The sequence below is a fragment of the Notothenia rossii genome (assembly GCF_949606895.1).
Source record: "Notothenia rossii genome assembly, chromosome: 11".
NCBI classification, from domain to species: domain Eukaryota; kingdom Metazoa; phylum Chordata; class Actinopteri; order Perciformes; family Nototheniidae; genus Notothenia; species Notothenia rossii.
The window spans coordinates 58,545,841-58,556,726 of record NC_136910.1 but is presented as its reverse complement, the minus strand read 5'-3'; the positions used below and the strand labels follow the sequence as shown (position 1 = coordinate 58,556,726).

The window sequence follows — 10,886 nt, the reverse complement described above, 5'->3', positions numbered from 1 at the left end:
CTGTCCTGAACATATTTTGAGTCTTCCCACAACGACGTCTGAGATGCAGAGCATTTTTTTATCTGCGTAAACAACACGATGCAGTCGGTCAACCAGTTTGGTTCACACTGAGATATTGGATGGAGTGTGATGACATTTATTTCAGCATTTCAAGAGCTGCAGCTCCAGAAGGGAGTCAGATATAAAAACCCAAAGGTTCCACATGAAGAAACATCTTCAGCAACTTGAGGAGACATGCGTAGCGTTTAGTAAAATCTGCAGAAACCAAACGCTGAAGAAGCTCAAACACAACGGAGACCAGGGGACACTAAAGAGTGACACACACAGCTGGGAGACCAGGGGACACTAAAGAGTGACACACACAGCTGGGAGACCAGGGGACATTAAAGAGTGATGCACACAGCTGGGAGACCAGGGGACACTAAAGAGTGATGCACACAGCTGGGAGACCAGGGGACACTAAAGAGTGACGCACACAGCTGGGAGACCAGGGGACACTAAAGAGTGATGCACACTGCTGGAGGCCAGGGGACACTAAAGAGTGACGCACACAGCTGGGAGACCAGGGGACACTAAAGAGTGACGCACTCAACTGGGAGACCAGGGGACACTAAAGAGTGACGCACACACCTGGGAGACCAGGGGACACTAAAAAGTGACGCACACAGCTGGGAGACCAGGGGACACTAAAGAGTGATGCACTCAGCTGGAGACCAGGGGACACTAAAGAGTGACGCACACAGCTGGAGACCAGGGGACACTAAAGAGTGACGCACACAGCTGGGAGACCAGGGGACACTAAAGAGTGACGCACACAGCTGGGAGACCAGGGGACACTAAAAGGTGACGCACACAGCTGGGAGACCAGGGGACACTAAAGAGTGACGCACACAGCTGGGAAACCAGGGGACACTAAAGAGTGACGCACACAGCTGGGAGGCCAGGGGACACTAAAGAGTGATGCACACAGCTGGAGACCAGGGGGCACTAAAGAGTGACGCACACAGCTGGGAGACCAGGGGACACTAAAGAGTGACGCACACAGCTGGGAGACCAGGGGACACTAAAGAGTGACGCACACAGCTGGGAGACCAGGGGACACTAAAGAGTGACGCACACAGCTGGGAGACCAGGGGACACTAAAGAGGGACGCACACAGCTGGGAGACCACGGGACACTAAAGAGTGACGCACACAGCTGGGAGGCCAGGGGACACTAAAGAGTGACGCACACAGCTGGGAGACCAGGGGACACTAAAGAGTGACGCACACAGCTGGGAGACCAGGGGACACTAAAAGGTGACGCACACAGCTGGGAGACCAGGGGACACTAAAGAGTGACGCACACAGCTGGGAAACCAGGGGACACTAAAGAGTGACGCACACAGCTGGGAGGCCAGGGGACAATAAAAAGAGTGACGCACACAGCTGGGAGGCCAGGGGACACTAAAGAGTGACGCACACAGCTGGGAGACATCAAGCAAGGGGCGACTCCTTTCCTACTTCTCACTTGATTCATGAACTCAATAACCTTTTCCTGATGGCTTCAGGTTTAAATCTCGAGTCTCCTTAGAACTTCAGATCCTTGTTGACAGCATGATGCTCACAGAATGCAGCAGTCGGAAAATGTACAAATTAACGAGTTCAAATTAACGAGAATGAAGCCAAATCTAGCTGGTTTTAATTTGCAAAATAGTATTTTTGTTTGTCTGTACAACAGTATTAGGAGATATTTTACTTTATAATATGAAATTCTCCATCATGGTGTTGCTTAATCTCTCAGACCCAGGAAGTGTCTCCAAAGTGAGACTGATCTGTCTTCTGTTGGTTCAGATTTGTCCATCTTTCTGGACCCGCTGAAAGCAGCCCTTTTTAACAGTAAATACCCATAATCCCCTCTTGTTGGCCCCTGCTTTGGAAACTCGGCCAGCTCTAATGAACTTCTAACTTTATGGACTGTGTTGTGTAACTGTTTAACTGCGAGAGGGAGTTTCCTGCTTCTTCTTTTTTGTGCTGATGTAGCATAACTTCAGAGTAACATCACAGGTTAATTGCCATGACCTAAACACCCTCCACCCAATTTAAACCACTGTACTGCACTTTAATGGAAACCTGCGTGCATTAAAGCCTGATGTTCGTCTTCTGTGCCCCAGAGGGCCATCGTTGACCAAAGACTATTTAAAAAAAACTGTATGACGATCACACTCACTGCAGTATATGTATAAATCCCCCGCTGAAAATAGTCCCTAATAAATGCAGTTTTACAGGTCGGATAAATGCGAAGTGACCAGCAGTTTTAGGAAAGGTCCAATTCCCAAAAGATATTTCAGTTTCAAAGATATATGAGTTGTTACGGGCCACATTTATTTTATTTACATTTTTTTTATCTAACAAAAATATATTTTATTTTTTGTGTTGAGAAAAAAAATCTTTCCGACTAAAAAAAAAACTGAAAAATGCAAACATTAGTTTTTAGCACATTTTTTTTTTTTTTTATTATACATTTAGCTTTTTCCTAGGATTTTCTTTTTTAAATCGTTTGAGTTTTTTCTCAGAATTCTTACATTTTAAGAAAATATAGAATCATTTTTTTTTTCTCAGAATTTCAACTTTTTTAATAGTTTAATGTCTTATATTTATGTTAATCTGTGGGAGGAGCCTGGGACATACGATTTTCATTGCCATAACTACACTGTAGCTACGGTGGACATGAAAATAAAACCTTTGAATGTTGACGAAGTGACGAAGACAGGTTTCATTCAGCAGCTTTCCTCAGGCGGACACTGACAGGAAACGCTTGTTACCTAAACATTGAGCTGGAAGTCATTACTGCAGGATCTTAGCCTAAAGTGCTCGAAGGAAGGATCCCTGAGTGGTGAAAAGGAGGAGATGAAAGTGAAGAGTTAATGACAGAGAAGCTGAAGGCCCCGTGTGGATCTGTGACGACGGTATGGGAAATAACAAGGCCCTCTGGAGAAGCTGCCGGGAAACATGTTTGTGTTTTTCCTCGGACATCAGGAAGGTCTACAAATCTCAGAGTCACTTTCCCATTGAGCAGCAACGTGGAGTAACGTACTGTAGTGAGTCATTTCATCCCAGAGAGGAGAGAGGGACAGAAAAGCCTTTAGGAAACATTCAGTTTTGGCTTTTCAGCTTGGGTTTCCATCTAACCTCTCAGTTATAATGAGTGTTCTTACCGGGTCACCAAACTAAAGTGAAACTGGAACGAGTAAGAGAAGCAGTCGGAAGATCGGACATACTTTAACCACGGACAGCATACTGGACGAAGTCACCATGACGTCCTCCATTGGTTTTTGAACATTTAGAAGCCTATAGTTTTGCTTGTTGCCATTTCAGCTTTTGGCCATCGCCATCTTTGTTGTTTGGCCGTGATCCTCTTGGTTTTTGTCCGTCACTTTCTTCGAGCTGTTGCCATCTTGTCTTCGTTTCAAAGATGACTTTACTTTTTCATCTGAGACCTGAAACTTATCTTAAACTACTACATAGTGACCATTTCTTCACTTTTCGCCAGACAAAAGTGAAACTGGAACAAGTAAGAGAAGCAGTCAGATGATCACACATATCTTAAACGGCATATAAGAAGGGGACAAATTCACTGTGACATCCACCATTGGATTTTGGCGTCACATTTAGAAGATTATTTGGGATTTTGCTTGTCGCCATCTTAGTTCTTTGATCGTCATCTTCTTGGTTTTTGGCAGCCACTGTCTTCGAGCTGTTGCCGTCTTGTCTTCGTTTCAAAGATGACTTTAAACTAGCATTTGAGACCAATAACTTGTCTAAAACTTTTAGATATTTACTGATATCATGTTAAAAGTAGGGTCATTTTTTCATTGACTTATAAATCGACAATGTCTTGCAACCATTCGCCCCCTGGTGGCCGGAAAGGTTGCCGCTTAAATTTAAAGAAATCCCAGGCTTGGTTAAACTTAAGAGGAAATTTAATTGGATGTTAAAACTTAAGCTGACGTAAGCTATCCAGGGTTTTTTCTAGAAATATATAGTACGAGGTGAAACTGTGGCGCTGATCTTGAAGTCACCATGACGACCACCATTGGTTTTTGGCAGAAGATTTAGAAGCTTATAGTTTGGGATTTTGCTTGTCGCCATCTTAGCGTTTGGCCATCGCCATCTTTGCTCTTTGATCGTCATCCTCTTGGTTTTTGGCCGTCACTTCCTTCGAGCTGTTGCCATCTTGTCTTCGTTTCAAAGATTACTTTAAACTCTGAGACCTGAAACTTGTCTAAAACTATTAGATATTTACTGATATCATGTTAAAAGTAGGGTCATTTTTTCATAGACTTCTATAGAATTGTTTGCAACAATCGCCCCCTGGTGGCCATTAGAAGAATGTTTTTTAACTGGAAGATAAACAAACCCCAAGTTCGCTTAAACTTAAGAGGAAATGAAGTTAAGCTGATGTAAGCTATGGGTTTTCCTAGAAAGATATGAGTACTGTGGCGCTGAACTTCTTTATAAGATATATAAATTGATAACTCAATTATCAAGAGAACACGACGCCCGTATACAAGATGTCTCCTGACGTAAACGACAACGTGGCGTCGGAGCTCCGTACAAACAAAGCTGTCTCTGCCGTCTGACGCTCGGTTTGATTCTCATATTTCACAGGTTTTGAGGAACAGGAATATTGTTTTCTGACATTTTACGGCGAGAATCTGCATTTTGGTTTGAGGGCGAAGCGCTCTTGTTACCCGGTGAAGAGAAAAACCCTGATATCTGTTGCATATATTTACAGAATTTCAACTTTGTATTAATTTGAGTTTCTTTTAAGACATTCTGTCAACTTATAAAACCTGAGATCTGGGGACAGTTGAGGTTAAATGTTATCGTAGCTTAAAGAAATGCTGCTTCCAGACTCTCTGTTCCCATTCGACTCCCACCCTCCATGTGCCAATCCAAACAAATGACCTAAAGAGACCTTTTCTATCACCAGGCCTGGATCGCTGTGAATAAACTCTTTATTCAGAATCATGTCGGCCAACGTTTAAACATCTCACTGTTGTCTGACTGGTTATCGTCCAGCAGTGGGCGGATTATGAGACAATGGTTTTCTCTGTATGTTGGAGGTCATTCTGCGTCTCTTTAAAGTCACTTTGTCTATTTATGATCATTTTGCATCACTATAGTGATTCTGCGTGTCTTTGTTGTCAATGTGTGTCGATCAGAAGTCATTTTGTACAATTTGTATTCCTTTTGTGTATATTTGTATAATTTTGTTTATCTTTTTAGTCATTAGTGTGAATGCTGTTTACAGCATTCCACTAATGTTCTTCGAATCTTTATTCTTCCCCTTATTTCAGCCAATACTTTGGCACTCCATAACTTCAGCTTATTTTCAGCTACAGAAACCATTCAACTATTAAACTATTCAGCCTTTTCAGCAATTGATTGGAAGCTTTCAACTTTTTCAAAATATTTCACACCTTTTGAAATATTCAGTTTTTAAACTCTTTTTTTAACATTGAAGTCAATGGGAGATGCCTTCAAATCCACTTTTGCTACGCTTTGCGCCAAGTGCTTCTCCTTCCACATAATTTCAGGTAGACACTTCATTCCAACTTTCAAATGATCACAAGACCGTCAGCTATTCAATTCCTATTCAGATTTTTGATATCTTTTAAACTTTTTGAGATATTGAATGTAGTTTGGAGCTTGGTAGAGAGGCCTTTTTCAGATTTTAACATTACAGTGGATGGAGCAGCTCGTTAAGTCTAGAGTGCTTTGATCTCAAAACAGAGTGCGGCAGTGCTTCAAATTCACACACACACACACACACACACACACACACACACACACACACACACACACACACACACACACACACACACACACACACACACACACACACACACACACACACACACACACACACACACACACACACACACACACACACACACACACACACACACACACACACACACACACACACACACACACTCTCTCTTTCTCTCTCTCTCTCTCTCGCACACACACACTCTCTCGCTCACAGACTCTCTCTTTCTCTCTCCATAGTTTTTGAACGGGTGGCAAAATGGTCAGATATACAACTCAATGCATTCTTATGGGACGCAGTGCTGCAGTTGGTTGTCTTTGATCTCTGGACACACACAGGTGTTAGGAGTAGGTGTTAAGAGTAGGTGCTCAGGAATAGAAACAAACACTGACAGACTGGACTCTAACAGACTGTCTCAGTCTATTATTTTCTGTCTGATGGAGACTTCATACAGACTTCAACAGGTTCCACATATGTTATACATTATTGGTGACGTATGGTTTTAGTCGAAAAGTTTGCAGTCAAAATATTCTGCTGCTTGCCCAAGCCTTTTCTCATCTTAATACAAATTCATTCACTACTACTTACATCTGATATTTAACTCCTTCAGCCTATTTCCAGCTGCAGAAACCATTCAACTATTACATTATTCAGCTAGTTCAGGACATCAAGGCTATACATGTTGTTGTTTATACCTTTTTTTAAACCTTTTCTTTTAAATATTCAGCTTTTTCTGCATTTTCATCTAAATTCAGCCATAAATGTTCACAGTTTTCAGCATTCGCACGCATTTTCTGCAGGAAATGCATTTTCTAGGTTTACATGTCTTGCATCTAGGTGGTAATTGTGTTCCTCTTTTTGTAACCTGTTGTGTATACCTAGCATGAGGAAACTAAAGCCAGTATAAAAGAGAAACTCACCACATCTTGAGTAACATAGTTTCTCTCATCCATTATAAAGAACATTTCCAGGAATACCAAAGCAGTTTGACAAAGATCCAGCAGCTCCATCAGTGTAGAGCACAGAAGAAGAGAGCTTTGTTTCTCAGAGATGTTTCACATTACATTCAGATGTAAAGCCAAATTTAACAATCTGTATGGAAGCCCAGCTTTCTCCAACATTAGAGAAACAAACCAAAGCATTAAAACACAAACACAAGCAGACACGTGTTTACTCAAGAGACGTCTGGAAGACAGATTGTGTGATTGATGGGAGATTATAAAGGCCGATGGGCAGGAGGGTTAGTTAGTTTACTGACAGTAAATCAGAACTAATTAATAACAGACACCGTTTTCATGCAGTATGTAGTGTCTCTACTTTAAAGAGTCCTCTCCTGCTGATGTTCAGGTGTATATCAGTATGTAGTGTCTCTACTTTAAAGAGTCCTCTCCTGCTGATGTTCAGGTGTATATCAGTATGTAGTGTCTCTACTTTAAAGAGTCCTCTCCTGCTGATGTTCAGGTGTATATCAGTATGTAGTGTCTGTACTTTAAAGAGTCCTCTCCTGCTGATGTTCAGGTGTATATCAGTATGTAGTGCCTCTACTTTAAAGAGTCCTCTCCTGCTGATGTTCAGGTGTATATCAGTATGTAGTGTCTCTACTTTAAAGAGTCCTCTCCTGCTGATGTTCAGGTGTATATCAGTATGTAGTGTCTCTACTTTAAAGAGTCCTCTCCTGCTGATGTTCAGGTGTATATCAGTATGTAGTGCCTCTACTTTAAAGAGTCCTCTCCTGCTGATGTTCAGGTGTATATCAGTATGTAGTGCCTCTACTTTAAAGAGTCCTCTCCTGCTGATGTTCAGGTGTATATCAGTATGTAGTGTCTCTACTTTAAAGAGTCCTCTCCTGCTGATGTTCAGGTGTATATCAGTATGTAGTGTCTCTACTTTAAAGAGTTCTCTCCTGTTGATGTTCAGGTGTATATCAGTATGTAGTGTCTCTACTTTAAAGAGTCCTCTCCTGCTGATGTTCAGGTGTATATCAGTGCGTAGTGTCTCTACTTTAAAGAGTCCTCTCCTGCTGATGTTCAGGTGTATATCAGTATGTAGTGTCTCTACTTTAAAGAGTCCTCTCCTGCTGATGTTCAGGTGTATATCAGTATGTAGTGTCTCTACTTTAAAGAGTTCTCTCCTGTTGATGTTCAGGTGTATATCAGTATGTAGTGTCTCTACTTTAAAGAGTCCTCTCCTGCTGATGTTCAGGTGTATATCAGTATGTAGTGTCTCTACTTTAAAGAGTCCTCTCCTGCTGATGTTCAGGTGTATATCAGTATGTAGTGTCTCTACTTTAAAGAGTCCTCTCCTGCTGATGTTCAGGTGTATATCAGTATGTAGTGTCTCTACTTTAAAGAGTCCTCTCCTGCTGATGTTCAGGTGTATATCAGTATGTAGTGTCTCTACTTTAAAGAGTCCTCTCCTGCTGGTGTTCAGGTGTATATCAGTATGTAGTGTCTCTACTTTAAAGAGTCCTCTCCTGCTGATGTTCAGGTGTATATCAGTATGTAGTGTCTCTACTTTAAAGAGTCCTCTCCTGCTGATGCTCAGGTGTATATCAGTATGTCGTGTCTCTACTTTAAAGAGTCCTCTCCTGCTGATGTTCAGGTGTATATCAGTATGTAGTGTCTCTACTTTAAAGAGTCCTCTCCTGCTGATGTTCAGGTGTATATCAGTATGTAGTGTCTCTACTTTAAAGAATCCTCTCCTGCTGATGTTCAGGTGTATATCAGTATGTAGTGTCTCTACTTTAAAGAGTCCTCTCCTGCTGATGTTCAGGTGTTTATCAGTATTTAGTGTCTCTACTTTAAAGAGTCCTCTCCTGCTGATGTTCAGGTGTATATCAGTATGTAGTGTCTCTACTTTAAAGAGTCCTCTCCTGCTGAAGTTCAGGTGTGTATCAGTATGTAGTGTCTCTACTTTAAAGAGTCCTCTCCTGTTGATGTTCAGGTGTGTATCAGTATGTAGTGTCTCTACTTTAAAGAGTCCTCTCCTGCTGAAGTTCAGGTGTGTATCAGTATGTAGTGTCTCTACTTTAAAGAGTCCTCTCCTGCTGAAGTTCAGGTGTGTATCAGTAGTGTCTCAAGTCCTTTCTGATGGACATCGTGTAATACATTTAAAAAATGCATGATGAGAAAAACTAAAAGGTAAACAGGAAGGGATCAACTTAAACCTTTGAGCAAACAAAACAACAAAGAAAAGTTTATTATTGTTGTTCTTTCTCACCGTAGTTCTTGGAGAGTCTCTGTTTGCAGATCTCACAGTAATCCCATTAATGTTTAATTTCCTCTCTCCTCTGTGACGAAGAAACCAAAACAACACGATGAGGGACGAAAGAAGATTATATTTGAACTTTAACGTGCTTCTTGTCATCCGATAATGTAAACATGTGGATTATAATACAATATACAGCTCCAGTATGGAAGTATGACATAAAACAATTATATACAGGGTTGCCAACTCTCACACATCTGGCGTGTGACACACACGTTCACTCTCAATCTCACGCTGCCCAAACTATTCTCATGCCAAAAACAAGATGAACCGGCGATTGTTTTTGGTTGGTTATTTACAATGTTGAGTTGACAGCTGCTCAAGCAGTCGATCCGTTCCCTCCCCGCCCCCACCACTCTTAACAACGTTAACAGTCAGCAGAGCGGTGGGAGCCGGTTGGTCAATCCGACCCGTATTGCGCATGCGCAGATCTAAGATCCAGTAGAAATTATAAAAAGTAAAAGTCTGCTGCTTATTGTTCGATTGTTCTACTAGGCCAAAATCAGACTATCAAAGATATGAGAGTGAGAGTGCGTTAATTCATATATTTGGCAGTTTGGAGTAAGTCTGTAGATTTGTTTGTGTGTGTGTGTGTTTCATGTATAGGCCTCTCACGATAATTAATTTTGTTGGATACATTTTCCCGGAAATTATTGCGATAAACGATAATATTGTCGGCACCGTTGTATGACCATTTTAGACCACTGACATAATGATAACAGGGTTCGAGTTACGTGGGAGCCAATGGGAGCTGAGCTCCCATAAGGAGGGGCCTGAGCTCCCACGGACCCAGTGAAATCAAACATCTGTGGGGGTCACTAATATACAACAACCATTATTTTGATCACAAATAATGCATTTTTCAATGTAATGAGTATTATTTACGTTAACGAGGTAAATAGGCAAACAAAACAATGTTTTCCAAAATAACTTCGCATCGTATTCTCTCTTGAATGACAATATGCCTGCACTTCAGCTCTAAGGTGCGCAATAAAATATTGCGCAATCTATGCCTGTGAGGCTATGAAAGTGCTGCGCGCGCCTGAAGAATTAACCGTTATATCAACAGACATTCAAATATATTGAAAAGATATACACATACATACTACGGGTACCGTAGGCTAGTAGACGATTACCATGCCGTCCAAAAAAAGGTTTTGACAACCAAAGTGCACCTGCTGACAGCTAGCACTAACTTTGCTGCTACGGAGGATGCTGTCTTTGTTAAGGTATGTGTGTGTGTGTGTGTGTGTGTGTGTGTGTGTGTGTGTGTGTGTGTGTGTGTGTGTGTGTGTGTGTGTGTGTGTGTGTGTGTGTGTTGGACCAAGTAATTAGCAGTGAAGTCAGTCTCTCTCTCTCTCTCTCTCGTTTTATCCGTGAGAGCTAATTTTTGTATTTTCTTTAATTTGTATAGCTCTTACGTTGTTATTGATTGTGTACGAGTTAATGTGTTTGAGCATGCGCAGTCTGTCCTGAAGGCGTGGAGAGAGAGTAAAACGTAATAAACGGAGGCGCTGTTTGTGACGCTCCACAAGTACACAGTTCCTGAGTTTTTGTGATTTTGTAATTATCTTTGAAGCCCTAACACATCAGACACTAATTGTATACTCGCAAGGGTGTGCAATATATACCATCAGTTGGAGTCTGCACCTCCAAGGTGCGCAATACATTATTGCGCAATCTATGCCTGTGACTGTGTGTGCGTGCCTGCACGTGCGCGCGCATGCGTTAGTTTTAAAGACCCCCATAGAGCTCAGTTTATAACTCGAACCCTGATAATATAATAATAATTCAAGTACATC

General features: G+C 41.7%; 1 protein-coding gene across 1 annotated transcript in view; it reads left to right on the top strand.

Annotated features, from left to right (window-relative positions):
- Window positions 1-10,886, top strand: part of LOC307025491 (versican core protein-like) — an 82,976-nt gene that overhangs the window by 43,453 nt on the left and 28,637 nt on the right. The window lies entirely within an intron of this gene.